Source organism: Polyodon spathula, chromosome 10 (assembly GCF_017654505.1).
Source record: "Polyodon spathula isolate WHYD16114869_AA chromosome 10, ASM1765450v1, whole genome shotgun sequence".
Lineage (NCBI taxonomy): Eukaryota > Metazoa > Chordata > Actinopteri > Acipenseriformes > Polyodontidae > Polyodon > Polyodon spathula.
This window is the reverse complement of record NC_054543.1, coordinates 11,478,867-11,497,594: the sequence shown is the minus strand read 5'-3', so window position 1 is coordinate 11,497,594 and position 18,728 is coordinate 11,478,867. Positions and strand designations below refer to the sequence as shown.

At 34.7% G+C, this 18,728-nt stretch overlaps 1 protein-coding gene across 8 annotated transcripts in view; it reads left to right on the top strand.

Annotated features, from left to right (window-relative positions):
• The window catches only part of LOC121321831 (zinc finger MIZ domain-containing protein 1-like), a 140,860-nt gene that overhangs the window by 39,387 nt on the left and 82,745 nt on the right, over positions 1–18,728 (top strand). For 7 of the 8 annotated variants that reach the window (XM_041261075.1, XM_041261077.1, XM_041261082.1 and 4 more), the window contains exon 3: positions 3,866–3,948. The exons of the other annotated variant lie outside the window; for it this stretch is intronic. The gene's annotated coding sequence lies outside the window, so the exon portion shown is untranslated. The remainder of the gene's footprint in view (positions 1–3,865; positions 3,949–18,728) is intronic. 8 annotated transcript variants of the gene reach the window in all.

Genomic DNA, 18,728 nt, shown 5'->3' with positions numbered 1-18,728 from the left:
TATAGATTATTGTGTCACAAAGACCCAGATTTAGTTCTTGTCTATTGTATTACTCATTACATTCGCATTAACTGTAATTTGTTATTGGCATTAACTTATTTGTCTATTATTTATATTATTATTATTATTATTATTATTATTATTATTATTATTATTATTATTATTATTATTATTATTATTATTATTATTATTAAAAAAATAATCACGTTTTACAAAGTGTCAAATCTTGTTAAAAAAAAAATACAATACAAAATACATGCTTTTGACTGGTTACAAAAATATCCTAAACATGTTTTTAGCTACTGCTAGTGTTTAATTTTGAAGCAGTGGAATTGTATAATATTGAAATAATTGAAATGCTAATGTTCCCAGGCAGGTGGATACTTCAGCCCTGCTGTTGTAATATTTTGATATTATGTCATTTAACAGAATTTGAAATTTAAATTCTACTCTTTGTAATTCTTTGTTTTTAATTATACGTTAAGTGCTCATTTAGGTGATGAGCTTGTGCTGGAGTGTGGATCTTTTTCTTTTCTTTCTATGCAGAATCTCAATGATGATATGATCCATTGTAGGGCTTTTACTGCTGTAGAGAGAGCCCCTTTACCATTGTTGGAAGTTAATTACAACAGGCTAATACCCATATGAAGATATTGTAATTTCCCCCTGCTTTGTCTTGTGATTTATCAGACTTCAGACTTGCCAATTATTTTCAGTGATACAGTAGTTAAATCTCCTGATGTACACTACATAGATGCAGAATATAGCTCTGATACAGTTTGTTGATACAGCTTTTTATTTTAGCATTGCATCTATATTTTGTTTAATTATAATAAATGCAAGTTTTTAATTTGAATAAGATAAATTGAATCACTGCATCGTGTGCACAAGTCTGAATTAGTTATTCACATATGCACATTGTGTATTTCAGTGCTTGGTAGAGAATCATTTTTAGCTGATGCTTGCTGCTTGTAAGGCACTCTATGGAGAATGCTAATTAATTCTGAAAATGCAAGTTATATACATCCTGAAATTAAACAATTATTGGACATTCTGCTCTGAAATAGGCTACATGCACATATTCACCTAAGTGTTGATGTTAAAACCTGAAAATGCTCCTACATCGCAGACATTTACATTGCAGACACACAAAATGATCTAATTCTTTTGTAAGGCTCCTGTCTGTTTATGTCACTTGTGCCATCTGCAGCTGCAGTAGCCCATTGTGAAGCTTTTGCATTGATCTGTTGTAAACATAACCTGCACTGGATAGAAAGGACTAAAATGATAGAGCTAGCATATTTCATATTGCAGTAGACAAATATGCTATTGATTTACTCATCATTGGCAAGGCCTCAAAATGCACAAATGTAAACACACCCTGTTGTTGGTTAAGACTGATTTAGATACATAATTTAGTGTAACTCAAGACCTTTTTTATGTTATGATATGGGAAGTAATATAGCTGGATATCCAGATCAATGATGGGACTTGCCTTGTTTACGGTTAAGCGTGTCTAATTCTGTTCTGTGATGAAATTAAATTTTTTGTGTGACCAATGTGGTTCATTTAGTTAACATCATGTAAAACCGACATGGAGCAGACCATTGTCACAGTCCATAGTTCATTTCACATTTATGATGTTGATGAAAATATATTTTATCTCTGCTACAGAATACCATCCCTAATTAAGAAGACAAAAGATTATATATATATATATATATATATGTGTGTGTGTGTTTGAAATGAAAGTGAAATTGGGCTAATTAAACACACACACACACACACACACACACACACATATATATATATGTTTGAAATTGGGCTAATTAAAAGTACAGGAAAGCCAAACAACTTGCAGCCCTGTATCTAAATGGGAACGGTTTCCAGCCTTCTTAGACAACTTCTGCAGAATAAATGGATTTGGGGAATAAATGGACTTAATCCAGACGTGGTAGTAGATTAGCAGTCAGTTCATGAATATCATATTAGTACATTTGCTGATTGCAGTAACAGTTATTCAAAGGCGGATTTTAAATATTCATCTGCAATTACTACTGCAACACAGTTAAAAGCCCTATGAATATGTAAGTTAATGCTTTATTAAAATCGAAGTGAAATCTCTACAAATTGATTGTGTTTTTAATTAATGAAAAAGTATGTCTATAAGATGGTGCTGACAGTTTTCTGCTTTGAATCTTTGCAGTTACTCTGTGTCAGCCAAGTGTACTTTTGTCTTAAAAGGCAGTTCCAGAAAGGTTATGTATTTAATGCCAGTGAGGATGGTGTTTGTATCAATGGCACTGGTTTACTAATATCTATGAACTAATCAGTGTACTATTGCTGGACAGTTTTTATATGCATGTTTACAATGACATAAACATTAAGACATGTAAACTTGCACGGTTGAATAAAATCTTTGTACCTCAAATGTGAAATGGAAATCTATCAATGAAGAAATATTACGCTTTGGAGGATTAACATTTAAGTGCTGTCCTGAAGTCATGCATTGTCATTAGGTGTGACTGTTGTGCGTTCATGCTTTTAATGCATTGCAAGGTGGTAATGCATTGTCTAGATGTCTCTGTTACCAATCATCCCAAGCAACATATTAAATTGATTTTGACCATCCTTCACTCAAGGCAGGACTAAGAACACATCACATAACTAGCAGATACCTGTTCTTTAAAATGTGAATTAATTGATAGTCCTAATACAAATCAGTTTGACATTTGTGCATGTGTGTCTTTACTGTCTAGTTTTTTGTATTGTATACAGTATATATATATATATATATATTATATATATATATTATATATATATATATTATATATATATATATATATATATATATATAGATATATATATATTAGATATAGTTATATATAGTTATATACATAAATAAAACCATAAGTTATTTCTATATTTGTCAACAGAGTGACATTTAACTAAACGCATGTCATTTTAGGCAGATTTCTACTTCGGAAATATAGTTCTTAGCGCTCCTTTTAAGACGTGACATTAAATAGGGTTAGATTAAAACGGAGACAGACCGGGAGAGCACTGTGCAACAAATTGACTGCGTGGGATGTTATTGGATCTTGTGAGGGTAGTACAAGAACAATCAGAATATGATTTATACTTGGAATAACATGCAATTGGTGTGTGCTTACATATAGCTATCTGCATTTATTAGTTATTGAGAATGTGTTAAAATGTTTCTGAACTACTTTAAATTGAGTTATTTTATTGGTCAGTGATATTTTGGGAATACACTATAAATAACAAGTATTTCACCTTCAGTTAAACCCAGTGACATAATTACTAAATATAATTATGTTGCCGTGATTCTTGTTTGTCCGTGAATCATTGCTGAAAATATTTTAAGTGATTATGTTAAAGTCATCTAAAACAACCAAGCCTGAACTTGCCCTTTTGTGAAAACCAAGTAGGGTTTTCATCCCAGGTCCCTTGTAGATCATACTACAAACCCTCAGGTCTGCCAGCTGTAGCAGATTAGCAATGATTCTCTCTCTGTACCAGTAGCTCACCTTATTTGTGTTGACATGTTTTTATTTTTGTACACAGACCTAGTTGGTTTCAAACTTGTGAAGAATTTGGTTTCCTTCATTGCACATTTGGAAATTTAGAGTCAGCATTTTTAATGGCTGAAACTGAGAAGTAGTGGCTGCAACACTGGGTTCAAGATTAGCCATACTATAGATGATACATGTTTGTTATGGCTTCATTATCTTACATCGTTCAGATTGCCCAGATCGCTTCATTTTTCATGTAGATGAGAATCAGTTCATTCAGGTGTACAGATAGGATGTATTCAGATGGATACTTTTTTTCGTTTTTTCAGGCCATGAAACATATTGGCATTCAATGAGGATGCACAGGGGGGGTTGAGAAAATACTTCACAGTGAATTCCAGAATACACTCAGGTAAGATTACGCTTTTCCTTTCCATTGGTGCCTAGATTATGTGAATTCTCAATTTGTGAGAAGCAATGCCTTACATTAAACTGAGTTATGTCCAATTTCAGTTTATTATTAATATCAAAATATTTGCTCTGTTGATAATCAGGTGGCCTCCAAGAATACTGAAGCTTAAAATCATTGAATTGTAAACACATGTTCACTGTTCGATTATTACATTCAGAATATATGTATCAGGGGTGCACCTATAATCGGTAAAAATGTCACAAGCGGCGATCGTCAGTTTCTGTTATTTTAGCTGACAATGTACAACGATATTCATGGTTGAATTTCTTCCAGCACAGAGTTTAATGTTTTGTTTGGCATGCTTACTAATGACATAAGAACACTGGGACAGTCATTTCCCTTGCAGTACTGTGTAGCATCTGATCAACCTGCAGTAAATATGTCTCAAAACGTCTTTTTTATATCTGAATACAACAATAGGATAGCTGAGTTGTGTGCAGTAGAACAGACTTTACAATGATGAACTAACTGTGAGTAGAATATTACTTATTTATTAGCAGATGCCCTTACCCAGGGGAACTTACAGTTGTATGCAAAAAAGTACATATCAAGAATTACAGTACAATTGAGAGCAACATAAAAAATACATTGATTTCAGTTCTAATAAGAGCAAATACAAAACACAGTACGATTTGATAAGATAAGTGTTGATAGTTACATCAGGGTTAGGTACGAGTGCAAGTGAAATACAAAATACTACAGATTGGGTTAAGTGCTGGATTAAATACAGTAAAATAGGGAGGAGATACATGCATGTTAAAGTGCATTAAAGTATTGTCCAGAAGGGAAGAGTTGAGTTGTATAGGTGTTGTCTGAAGAGGTGTGTTTTGAGGAGGCGCCGGAAGGTGGTCAGTGACTGGGCAATCCTGACATCCATAGGAAGTTCATTCCACCACTGCAGGGCAAGGGTGGTGAAGGAGCGGGCTCTGGAGGATGGGGAGCGTAGAGGAGGTACAGCCAGTCTTGTAGCGTAGGCAGAGCGGAGAGGTTTTTGTTGATCTTGCTTAATTTGCATTGGTTGCAGTCGATGTATTTGGCGTCATTTTGAAGCAGAAATTGATTATTGTGCCGTCTTTTGTTAAGTAACAAATTAAAGTTTGGCTGAATTTTGTAACCATAAATTAAATATTTTTATGACATCCTTTATTTTTGGTTTAATGAACAATTTATGTTGTGCTGCTTAAAATAAGAATGTAACAAAAGTTGTTGTAGTTGACATTATGTAAGCAATATTTTTTTTCTACTGCACAGTATAGGCACAAGTTATAATACACAATGTTTGACAGCAAGTGGCTATAAATGTTAATGCCATATAATATATAGTTTTCAACAGAAGTGATTTTACTAATACAAATGCAAAATGTTATTTTTGTGTGATTATGTTGTAAAACAAATGTCAAGCACAATTCATTTTCTGAAGTACATGCAACAAATAAACAATACCTGTTAATTTTTGTCGAATACAAGCAAACAATATCTGTTCATTTAACATCTACAATTATAAAACAGTTTAAATATAGTCCTTGCATCTTGTTCTAGTAGTTTACAATAATCAGTTAATCAATAATCATCTGCTGTCTGTACCGGCCAAGAAAATCTGAATCGGTGCATCTCTCTCTCTCTCTCTTGTTTTATATATATATGTGTGTCGGACCGCAAAGGGTTAAAGACCAACATCGACATCCTATCAAAAGTCTGATTGCCAGACAGTTGTGCAACAACCTCCTGCAATCCCAAGGAGGCACTTCATGCAGCTTAAATGTGCTTGTATCTCACAGTTTTTTTGAGTATTTTCCCTAACTTCACCAGATCTCTGCTCTCAACAGCAGGCCACTGCTCACTACTGACGGCAGTCCACTGCACAGTTATGATCTCCACTTTAGCAGATTTCTGCTGTTTACAGCAGGCCACTGCACACTTCTGGCGGTATTCCACCACACTGTTATAGATCACCTCTTGAGCAAGTCTCTGCTCTCAACGAAGCAAGAAATTAAGAGCCTAGAGCGCTGGTCCTCCTCAGCAGTAGAATCTTACATACGCACATCTGTTTCCGATATAGCTGCAGCTCACCAAAACATTGTTAGCATGCCTGGAGTGGGGGCTACCTGATCTGCCGGGTCCACCAGAGGTTTTCCCCCGTAATAGGGTGTTGGTTTTTTTTCCTCTCAAAGGTGCGGCAGGTAAGCACTTAATTTCACTCTACCCATTCTTTTGTCCAAAAAAAAAAACAAAAAAAAACATGCTTGTTTAGTTTTCTTTGTTCCTTTTTTCTTAAATGTTATGCATTGGTACGTGGGTCCAACCTTTGGGGGAAGTGAGGCTCAATTCTCCGGCCTCTATGGCTGCCGCCATCCGTGCCTCCGCCGAGGGGAGGGTTCTCACTGCATGAGTCAGAGGGGACACCCGGCCACACACTCTGTCCTTTAGCAGCTCCTGCTCTTTATCTTACTCAAGTTGAAACTGGGCTCTGTTTGTAGCTTCCTATTCTATCAAATCCTTTTCCAGGTTCTTCAGTGCAAGAGCCTATTCCTCCTACACGACTGCCGCTCTGCAGAGCCTGTTGTGGGCTCCGCCGAGCCAATCTATCTTATGTGTTTTCTGGATCCCGAGGCTGTTGAACAGCCTGCCTATGAGGCCGCTTTCTCTCCTCTGGCCAAGAAGGCTCCCGCTAGTCGGGAACCTCTTTCCTTTCCTGTCCTGTCCCCTGAGGCCACTCCTCAAACTACCTCTCCAAGTAACAACCTTTCACTCCAGCCCTGCCTCTCATCCCGTGAAATGCCATTATAAAGTCTGCTTTTTAAAAAATTCATATAAAGATAAATACAATAAAATCAGTCAGACATGTCACAGTATATATGGCCCAGTTATGCAAGTGGTTAATTATGGTGTGAGATTTCATAATTACTAAGCATACTGTATATCTCCACTAGGCATATATAATGTATTTTCTTAGCTGTAACATAAGTGATTGTATGCACATGTAAAAAAGAATCTGTGCCAGAACACTCAAAGATAACCCCTAGTTTACAGAACAGAAATTAGGAGTAAAACTGGTTAATAAAAGAAGAAAATATATAGAAACATTTTGCCTTAAGCCCTATTTATTATTGTTTTTATATAGTGTAGCAAATCAGTTTATCTCTAAATGGTCCCAACAGTAACAGTTTTCAGTTACATAAGAATTGGCCTACTCTGTGCTCAGAGAAGTAGCTGGCCCAAATTTGAAGACCATGCTAGTATTCCACATAGCTGTCACACAATGTGCTTTCTCTCTCCCTCGATTACAATCTGCATTATGGCAGAGTAATGCAAAAGGACTGAACATTAAACTACTGCTGTGAATTTCCATTTTTAAAACTAGAAATTATATATATATATATAGACACACACATACAGAGAGGTATCACGATGTAGTACCTGCAATGTATTTTCAGTGGCTCAGGAACGTGTTTTCATGTATAAAATAGAGGAAGGATTTGAAGAGATGAGAAGCCTAGAAGGGTGTTTTCATAATATGGCAAACCCAACCTGTCCAGTTGTGCTTGTTTTGTTGAAACCTACTGCTGTATTTTCATATTAAGGCAATTTTGTGTCCTAAAATGACTTCTTTAAAAGACCAGGTAAATATCATCAAACAGTCACCCTCTGAGGTTTTTTAAAGAGATTTTGTTATCATGGTCCTTGAGCAAACTTGAAAACAATCCAGTGCTGTGTTTCAGCAATCACGTGGACTTGAACTGCTGTCGAGCTGGAATGTTTGCCCTGGTATTTCCTGAGGCTTCATAAACACACAGCGAGTGGGGTTTCAGTCGAGTACTACAGGAGAGCCACAGTGGGCTTATTGAGAAAGCAGCTTGTTTGGCTTTTTTAAATGTATTTATTTATTTTAACTAATTGTACCAGTTTAGATTGTTAATCTTAAAGAAGGCAATGTGTTGCAGCTGGGTAACAAGCACATGTTTTCTGAACCAAATTGTGTCTATGCAGATTTGAAAATGTAAATGCTGACCTTAAATGGATACATCTCAGTTTTGGCAGACTTGGTTATTTTGAATGTTTTTTTTTGTTATGCTTTCAGTGTTTAGTATGTCAAATAGTAATTTAAGCATCGTCAGCTTTTAGGATGAGTACAATGCTGTTAAAGACCAATTAGCTAAATAATTGGTCTGGCCCATGGCTTTTGGAAGACCAGTGTCTAAAGCTATATTTAATTAAATTAGTTTCAGTGTTTCCATGCTAGTTAACCTAATTGGTTTGCAGTGTTAGTTTGGAGTGTTTTTAGTGAGCACTTACAAATAAATCTGTGACGTAAAGTGGAATACAAGTGTGTAATACTTTGCTTGAGCACATTACAGTGCAGCATGCTGTATGGCCCAAACAATGCTATTAGCTTGCTGTGATTAAGCACTTTGTGATTGCTGGCCCATATAGAGAGTGTGTGAAATGTTCAGTTGGTTAACATACATCAGTGAGGACCAGCACTGTATTTTAAGATCAGCTCAATTATTTCACCCAGACACATGAGACATTTTCACTTTCAGGACATTTTATCCCTGTCTTTCAGGTACCCTTGACACATTTCCATAAAAGCTGTGATTTGAATATAATTTTTAGTTTCACAGCATATCATGTTTTGCACTGCTATCCTGTCCTTATGATTTAGAATACTATGCTGTTTACACAATTATACAATTGTGAGTTGTTTTGTTGTATTGGGAATTAGGTCAGCTGATTCACATACAGTGTTTCTTTAAAGGTGTGAACTATAATTTCTGTTTGCATTTCCAAAGGGGGGGACGGACGGACAGATTTGAGCATATTACATTTTACATTATGTTGCTGTACTACAATTTATTAACTGAACTGTGTCTTGTATTATCTTACAAATAGGTTGAGAGTTAAAATAATGGTATTTTACACAATTTTATTGCCTGGCTGTCTTAACTAGTAACATGTAAGAGTCAAAATGTCCTTCAGCTTAACCGTGCATGTTGTCTGCTTTAAAGAGCTGTGGAAAGACACAATTTATTTAGTGCGTCTACATAATTTATTGACTGATCTGTCATTTTTCCAAAACACGTGTTATTACTTCTGACACACATTATTGTGAAATGAATTACCTAATATGTCCTGGTATATGCTTTATTTCCGGGGTTCTACTTTTGAGAAACATATTTCCAGAAATGTTTTGCGTTTGGCCAGTTGGAAGAGATTTTTTGATTTATGTTACTCATTGATTATTTGACTATATAAGAGGGCTACTTGCACAGAAGATGGCATTGTTTGGGCAGCTGCTACAATACATCATGTTATTGCCATGTACCCTGACAGGCCATGTCTGTTCAATCTGAAGAGCCATAATTGTAACCGTTCCTCCAGTTTTTGCAGCAGGAATAATCAAGTGTTTCTAGAAAATGTTTCTGGAAACAAGTTTGCTCATTATGCTTAGTTGTTTCTTTGTTGTATTCTAAAAGAAAAAAATATATATTTAATGTTGGGCAATTCAAAAATAATCTATACTGTATTTGTTATACTTGGTATAAAATAATAACATGCAGCTGAGTATGTAGTTATTCATTATCTACCATGTCACGTAGCTTAATGTTGGGTTTTTTTTTTTTTTTTTTTTTACTCTCCAAAAATCCTGTGTCCAACACCTAGCGTATACAAAGGAATCCAATTTGAGAAGCTAAGGGTTGGTGTACATCACTGACAAACAGAACAGAATACATCAGTGTGTACTCAGTACCAGAGCAGTCAACACCAAACAAAAATGTTAAACGTTGAGACTGTGAACTTGTATCCTGTTCTCGACAAATGGAAATTTACTGACCTCTCCAGAGAGCTCCAGGAAACCTACACTCACTCTGTCTGTGTGCTTCAGTTCATAGGTGAATGTGCTCACAGTACCAATGTAACTGTCTGGATCAAGTCAATAAATCAACTTCACTCTGTGATTAAAATTATTAAAAGGGAGAGATTCTTTAAAGATGCCAGTTTTTGCAGCAGGAATAATCAAGTGTTTCTAGAAAATGTTTCTGGAAACAAGTTTGCTCATATATGCTTAGTTGTTTCTTTGTTGTATTCTAAAAGAAAATATATATTTAATGTTGGGCAATTCAAAAATAATCTATACTGTATTTTGTTATACTTGGTATAAAATAATAACATGCAGCTGAGTATGTAGTTATTCATAGACATATACCATGTCACATAGCTTAATGTTTATTTTTAAATATATATATTTTTTCTTTTAGAATACAACAAAGAAACAACTAAGCAAAACAGAAATGTTTTGCGTTTGGCCAGTTGGAAGAGGTTTTTTTATTTATGTTACTCATTGATTATGTGACCTATATAAGAGGGCTACTTGCACAGAAGATGGCATTGTTTGGGCAGCTGCTACAATACATCATGTTATTGCCATGTACCCTGACAGGCCATGTCTGTTCAATCTGAAGAGCAAAGTATACCATAATTGTAACCGTTCCTCCAGTTTTTGCTGCAGGAATAATCAAGTGTTTCTAGAAAATGTTCCTGGAAACAAGTTTGCTCTTTGAGCTATATATATATATATATATATATATATATATATATATATATATATATATATATATATATATATATATATATATATATATATATATATATATATATATATTAGCTCAAAGAGTCAACTTTGTTTATATATATATATATATATATATATATATATATATATATATATATATATATATATATATATATATAACAATTTAATTAAACTTACAGTTTTGGAAATAAAATGTTCTAAAACTTGTAATCCTAATACTTTGACTGGCAAATGTAAAATGGCCTGTCAATCTCCAAAACAAAGATGGAACTTCGTATAAATACTGACTAAATCCGGTATATCAATTATAGTCATCCTTCAATGCGCCTTCCTGCACAGTACAGGAAGTGGCTCCCGTTTGGATTTCATGCTTAATGCACAAACAGTTCTGTAAATAGCCTTCATGGTATTTAACAGGAATACAGGGACTGCCCCCATCTCTTCAGGATACATGCAGCTTAGGTTCCCAGAGAAGTGGGCTGAATTGTGGAGGTCTGGGGCAGTGCTAATTAACAAAATGAAGCATTATACAGAGTTAATTCGGCCTAGGGTGATTTAAAAAAAAGAAAAAATTGTCCTAAAAATGGTTTCTATTTCATTAGACATACCCTTGAGGAATTCTGCTGTAATTAAGGATAGGTGCTCAAAAGCCTTGCCCAAGGTTATTTTGTTAAGTTTAAAATAAATGAATAAAATAATACATTTGTGTAACAAAAAACATTTTCACGCCACTGTTTCCCTCAGACATGTGTTTGTCTGGTCTGCAGTCTGGTAAATTACATAGTAAATTTTTAAAAAATGACCTTAAAGTCATTAATGAGTAACTACTGTAGCTTCTGTATTGTATAATGTGCTTGTAGCAGTTCCCAAAGCACATTTTGCAATTTGCTTGATTTTCATATTTCACAATTTTTAAATTGTGTTATCTGTTAAAACAACAAAAAAAAAAATGCAAAACACTGTATCCATGGTTAGTAAATTGACTCTGCTAACGTGCTGTTGAGTGTGTCTGTGTGTGTTCCAAAAGTAGGTCATTGATTTGGAACATGTACAGTGATTGTGCACTGGCCTAGAGCAGAGTGATAATCGGAGCTCTTTCATACCAAAACAGCCTTTTTTTAAAATTAAAATGCCTGTCATTTTAAGGTCAGGACAGCAAGTTGTCTCATAACTGATTTGTTGATCAAATCTTTTCAGCATCATTCTGCTATAAGCATTGAAATACATTATGCTTAATTAAATAATGAAATATGCATAGCCATAGAAAAACAGATATCATTACATTTACTAGTTTAGCTGAATAAATAGTCATTGTAAATTCACATTTAAACTACCTACTTCTGGTCTAGGTCGGAGCTGTACAGCAAAGCACTTCGTAATATATATATATTATATATCTATATATATATATATATATATAGGGTGGAATTAACAATTGTTTTAAAAATTTTTATGAAGAAACGGTTTGTTTGTTGATATTGATAAAAAATTAACAACTTTTTAAAAATACTTCTATTGCCTAAACTGTTTGTTGAAGGTAATTGAACAATTCTCTTGCTAAGGAAGTGTACAAGTTTCTTTTTTTATTTTTGTAAAAACCGAATCGTTAACCTTATGTCACTAAGCATGAACTGTCCCCATCAAAACAGGAGTAAAATGACCTCATGTCCATGGGAGGGGGATGCTGGAGAGATTGTGTTGTAAAGCTCAGTCGCTAATATGGCTGAGTGAAACTGGCTGAGAGAAACTGATCTAGGGTCAGACATGGGCTAAAGAATCTGTGTTTATTACTGAGGCTAACTGCCAGTGATTCTACCATCTCACAACTGAAGTCATTGGTAATCCGTAATGTCATGAGAGGTAGAGCATTACACCCAAACACTCCAAGGAAGTCTTTAAAACTTCTAAAAGGTAACTGTGATTGAACATCTTGTAGAGGAACCCATAATAAATACAAATAATAATAATAGTAAAGAAACGGGTAATTATGATTTTCCATTTTGGTATAAATTGAAGATTTCTCTCTGAATGTATTGTATGTATGCAACTAAAATAATTCATTTTATGAAACCACTATAATGGATTACAAATATTAGCATTTTTGCTGTTCAACAGCTGAAGGTTATACAGTGTAGTTCGTTTGTGTTTCACTTAGCTGAGGTCCTCCTTAAGTCATGTTTTTAAGGAATAAACAAAAAAAACAAACATTTTGTTCAGTACAAACTGTTACTCATACTCCAAAAGGACAGACTGGATTCACAGTAGGTGCATGAAGGGATGGCTGAAATCACAAGTCCCACTCTGATTGGCTCAAAACCCATCAGGCAGCACCCCCACCCATTCTGGACCGCGCAGGCCTTCATACACATTCTACATTGTTTGTTTTCCTGAAGCAGTCGTGTTTCTATTCATGCATATAGTGCCCTTATCATGAGTCATATGCACTGGCCCTTTTAGTGTAGGAATAGGTGAAATACATTTAAAAAAATTAATTTAGCAGCAGATCACATTTGAGAATAACCTTACTGTTATTTTCAGGCTTTTGTTTTTAAAATTGTTATTGTTGTGTTGTATGGAGTTTTATAGAAATCACTTTAACAAAGTGCAACTGCCACGCAATATTTTTTTTTTTTTTTTTTTTTTTTTTTTTTTTTTTACAAAAAATGTACATTTACAAAACATTGCAGGACATTTGTTCCTGTCCCTGACCTACCACAAGATTCTAATCCATGACTTGATCTTCTGTGTTGAGTACTGAAGCTGGAAAATAAATAAGAGAATTAGATGTGATGCTACTGAACATTCTATGAAGGTCTGTAAAGCAGTGCAGTGATTTCTAATATGCAATATATATTACAGTTGTAGTCAAAAGTTTACATACCCTAATGGAAATATATCATTTCTAGAAATTTCTAGAATTTTAGGAAAAATCTTATCTAGCAAAAGTTTTGCTTTTGTGGATGAGATAGATGTCTGCAATTATTTCAGCATTTTTTTTTTTTTTGTGCAAAACTTCAAAAATGCTAATTCAAAAACATTCGTACCGTTTGATGCTATAATAGGATTGTCTACAAGGTGCTAGAAATTTCAATACAATAATTCGGAACCTATTTGTAGAAAAGTCTAGTAAATTCTGGATTGTAGGTGAACATTGTTAGAGAGTGTAAAAGGGTTAGGCATAGGATGATTGCTGTCATTATCATTAAGTTAATATGAGAAAAAGTCCTTGGGCAGAAAATTATTTATTGTCAATAAATCAGAAGAAGATTTCCAAGCGTTTGACTATCCCAATTTCAACTATTGTTTTTATTATCAAGAAGTACAAGTACTGTCACAGTGCTCCCTCGGTCTGGAAGAAAGAAGGTTCTTTCACCAAGAACAAGTAGAAGAATTGTGAGGAAGATTAATAAGAATCCGAGATTAACTGCCAAATATACCCACCCCTCGTTATATCATCCCTTGCTATACTACGGATTCGGATATATCGCGGTCCTGGAGATGGCTCCCCATTTTTACTGTCTTAACTGCACATGCCTTAGCTGCAATATACATAGTACTGTTTGTTTTATTTCATTCTGCACACCACAAACAAAACAATTAAAAACAAAGCATTAATATCGTACTGTTGTTATCGTATACACAGGCATTGCACAATCCGGATACCTGGGTGTTTTTTGGGTTTATATATATATATATATATATATATATATATATATATATATATATATATATATATATATATTTATATACTATTTAGTACACATACATTTAGTCCCTTCAGATCTGTGATTATATTTACCCATGCTTACCTCTAATAGATTGATTGTTGCATTGTACAACAATTTAAAACTAAGGGAACTACTTTCTCAGTCCTTTCTGTAATAACTCAGCTTCTAGCAGAATGGAGAAACATCATGTTTTTCCTTCTTGAAAAAAATAATAGAAGGTTCCTGTGTGATATTTTTTGTATCACTTACTGTTGATGAGCCAAGTTCTCATCACCATTGCTATGTCCACTTGGTCATCTTTTAACCATATTTCACATTTACCAAACCCATAGGAGCACAGTTGGAGATCCACTATAACATGCACTTTGTCTGGACACAAGGGAAGTTAACAGCTGTCTACAGGCACCACTTCTTACATTAGTGCCTTCCATGTCTTCGGCACCAAACAAAACCCAAGAGTTCGGCACAGAAAAAAAGCACAGTACTTGGCAGCTTCTTGACTTTCAACAGCCTTACTTTGATATAAGAACAGGGGGACTATGATGTGTTTTTTTAATTTATTTTTTTTATTTCAGAATGCACATCTAAGTGTGGACAACAGAAGACTCCACAGGGAATGTGGATTAGAAAAGAATGTTGATGACAACATAGCTGTTGTCTAATAAAAGTAGTATTCTATTCATTCCAATACTCATTTTCATTCCCTTTTATATGCGACAGCCCTATTTTTTAATGGAAGGTCAACAAATCAGATTCACATTTCTGTACCTGACCAATTGGGTATTTTATACATAATTTGCTGTAGTATATTTTAATAGATAGACAGAAAATATAGGACAGCGAGGAAGCAGACTGTAGTCTACATTGAAAAACAACATTTAGAGGGTGTGTACTAGAAGAGAGAGTTTCTTTCATCAAGCAGAAAAAAGGTCAGTTACACAAATGAACACTATTTAAATATTTTTAATCAGATTGATTTGAAATAGAGATTAGGGACCTCATATTTTTATATGTATATTTAAATTAATCAGAGTTCCCTTTTGTGTTTATTTCCAATTCCAATATGATGTGCTTCCTTTGTTCAAAATATGTGCTGAACTGAAAAGACAAACAAACTAATCATCTTTTTTTTTGGTATTGAAGTTGTCTACAAGTCTGTAAGTAATGGGTGATTTGATTATTGCAGCTTTACAGTTTGCACTATTGGCGGTTTATTTTGTCTGTGTTCTACAGGTCTGCGAGCTATATAGAATACTAATAATACAAAAAATTGCGTGGTGCAGTGACAGGAAATACAGTGATTACACATTTAAATTGTAGAGTGGCAGACGATGGAACAATTAGCCCAACATTTCAGCTTTTTGGTATTTTATGAGCTGTTACCTAAAAGATTGCATTAGTGCCAACAACAAATCTGTGAAAAACCCTGGCTATTGACCACAGCTTTGCATACAACTATTTTGCATACTAGGAAGCATGGGGTCTATTAAACAAATCAATGACTTGTTTATGCTTTCTTCGTTGCTGTGTCTACAGAACTTATTTGGCTTATTCATTGTATGTGCTTCTTTATTATGTAAAAAGCAGTGTTCTGCATTTCAGTTGTTTTGCTTCACACTTTAAAAATGTGGTTTTACTCTTTTCACATTCGAATGTGCTTCTTGATGAGGTAATATCCACTTAGAATTGATGGTGTTACAAAGAGCAGTGGATTCTGCAATGTAACAGAAGGTTGTCTTTTTGAATAATAAATAGTCTGGAATTACTTAAAAGGGGACTAAAGAACTAGAGATCCCTAGAGAGAAGAGGAATCTTCTGAGTAAGAGCTAGGCTATGTAATGGCAGCTGTGGCTAGAGCACAGTCTCATCCAATTGACCAACTGAATAAAGAAAATCTAATTTGTCTACTTTCAAGCATCGTGCCCTCAGTTAAAGAAACACATTATCGATACTAAAAAGATTTCTTATAATGTTCAAATTGCATTCAAAAATAAACTATTTTAATTTGAAACTGAGACTTATGAATCATACTATTATATCTATCGCTCCTACCCTTCGTGCATACCTATAAATGCATTCACATCTTGCCACCAATCACTATTTTTGAACACAATGCCTACCAATAAGGGTTAACAACACTACTGTATAATATCAGAAATGGCATTTTCTATAACAGATGTGAGCTCTGCTGTATCAGAGGAGGAATTGACCAGAAGTGACACAGGAAAGCCAGTTGACCTGATTGCTCAGCTGTCCGAGTGCGCAAATGCTTGGATCTTTCTAGCAGAAATTAATATACTGTATTCAGTGCACATTTGGCATGTAACATACCCTGATTTTGTAAACTTGTTGTAGATTGAAAGAACTCCATATCCAAATCTCAGGTAATAGCGTCTGGAAATAGGCGTCCTGCAAAAAAGCAAAAAAGCTCAAACATGTTATGATAAAAAGGGTTTTCTACTGATGTTCTAAATGCTTATGTAATGTTTTTGCCTATTCTAGTTGTTCATTTAATGTGTTGAACAGTACCGTTGTACTTTCATTTTACTCAATGCATTAAGAAGAACAATAACACTAAATATGCTGCAGTTAATGATAAATGTTTAAGTGAAGCTTAAGTATTTAATCCTACAGTTATTTTAAAGATGATCCTAGTTTGTTGTGATCGAAAGACATGGCTTTTAACTTTAATGCAGAACAGAAGGACCAGCAAAATTTACAGGGCTTTTGAACATTTAGCTAGAAGAGCTTTTATTAAAAATCACCCTATGGGGTGAACCCTGCTGTGTAAATGGTCGAGGGCAGAAAGGTTTAGGCCTTATTTTTCAGGCAAAACTTCAAGGAGGAACCATGTGATTTTTAAAATTTTTTTACATTGCGGTTCATGAAAATGCATTCTTTACCAGGCTTTTTTTTGGTTTGAAATGATTATTTTGGATTGCTTAATTGTCTTTATCCCAGCCACTTTGTTTAGTGAGAGCCACTTCTCAATGATCATCTGGCAGTGGACTTGCAGGTTATTGAGCACAGAACTGCCTACAGCAAATGGGTTGGAACCCCTGGGAACCGAACCCCTGACCTCCAAGATGCAATGTGGGACTTTAATTACTTGGTGTGGTTAAACTAAATCTGTCTTATTTTCTATAGCCAAAACTATTTAAAAAAAGGATACAGCAAGACCCCCTGAACAGGGAATGGACTGAAAAGTGGGGTGTAATAGATTTCAACAAGGGCATGCAACCTGCTTCAGTTACTCCAATAATTAACTTATTTACTGAAGTGAGTCTATCCCAGCATGAAGGATGAGGTGTAATAGCTGGTGTTCTGTTTGTATCTCATCCGTGTTTTTAAGCTTTTAATGTGTTGCCACTGCATTGATTAGCCTTCCATTTACAAGCTATTTTTACCCTCTTGGCACTGCAAGAGCCATCTCCACACAAAGGCATTACATTAAACAAGGCTAGTATTAAACAATTATTGACAGGCCTGCTTTTTATCCAGCATTGTTTACATCATTCTCCGTGGAAGACACACGGTGCTGATGACATTATTCGGTTAACATTCCTGTGATGTGAGGTAGCGGAATGGAATCTTTTTTAGTATTTGTTCTGATGCTCAGGATTGCCTGCTTAATGGATAACACACATTTTCTGTAATAAGGTCATGTTCAATTAATACTTATTTAATCACCTTATCTAGCTGTAATGAATAAGCGGATGAATGTGGAAATGCCAGCCTTTTGTTTTGCATTTGTTTTATTAAATTAATTCTAAATATATGGTATTTGTTAATTGAAAAAATATACTGAAACAAAAACTGCTCTGCAGATTGTAATGAAAACTGATATTCTGTGTTTTTGGATATCCTAGAGGCATTCCAGCATTCTCAGATTTGGAATTACTGAAATAAAAAAAACATTAATTATATAAATAACGCCCTCCTGTCAACAAGTCAGGAATTGGAATTTTCCAACCAAGTTAAAAGAAACAAACCAAATAAAGAAATCCCACAGAAGTTTCCCTTTTAAGATCGGCTTCCCTTTTGCAGCCTCTCAATTCAATCTGATTAGTTTTGCCTTTTTTGTAAGACAGATTACTTCTGCTAACCTCCCTTCAAACTGAGCTGTTCCAGGGGGGTGCCTTCATTCCTGGCGGGTTGAAGAATTCCTCAAGACATTATGCAGGTCCTTAGATCATTACAAGCCTCCATCTGAGTGTCTTTGTTCTTTCTGCAGCTCATTTGCTGAACTGACATTCAAGATTGTGCTATTTCAAAATGAGCTCAAAGCCTGAATGTCCTGTCTCCTTATATATCTCAAAACTGAAGCAAAAAACACTGTACGGAACACTCCCTGTTTCACATATCATTACATTTGTTTATCTTTTTAAAAAAGAACAGAA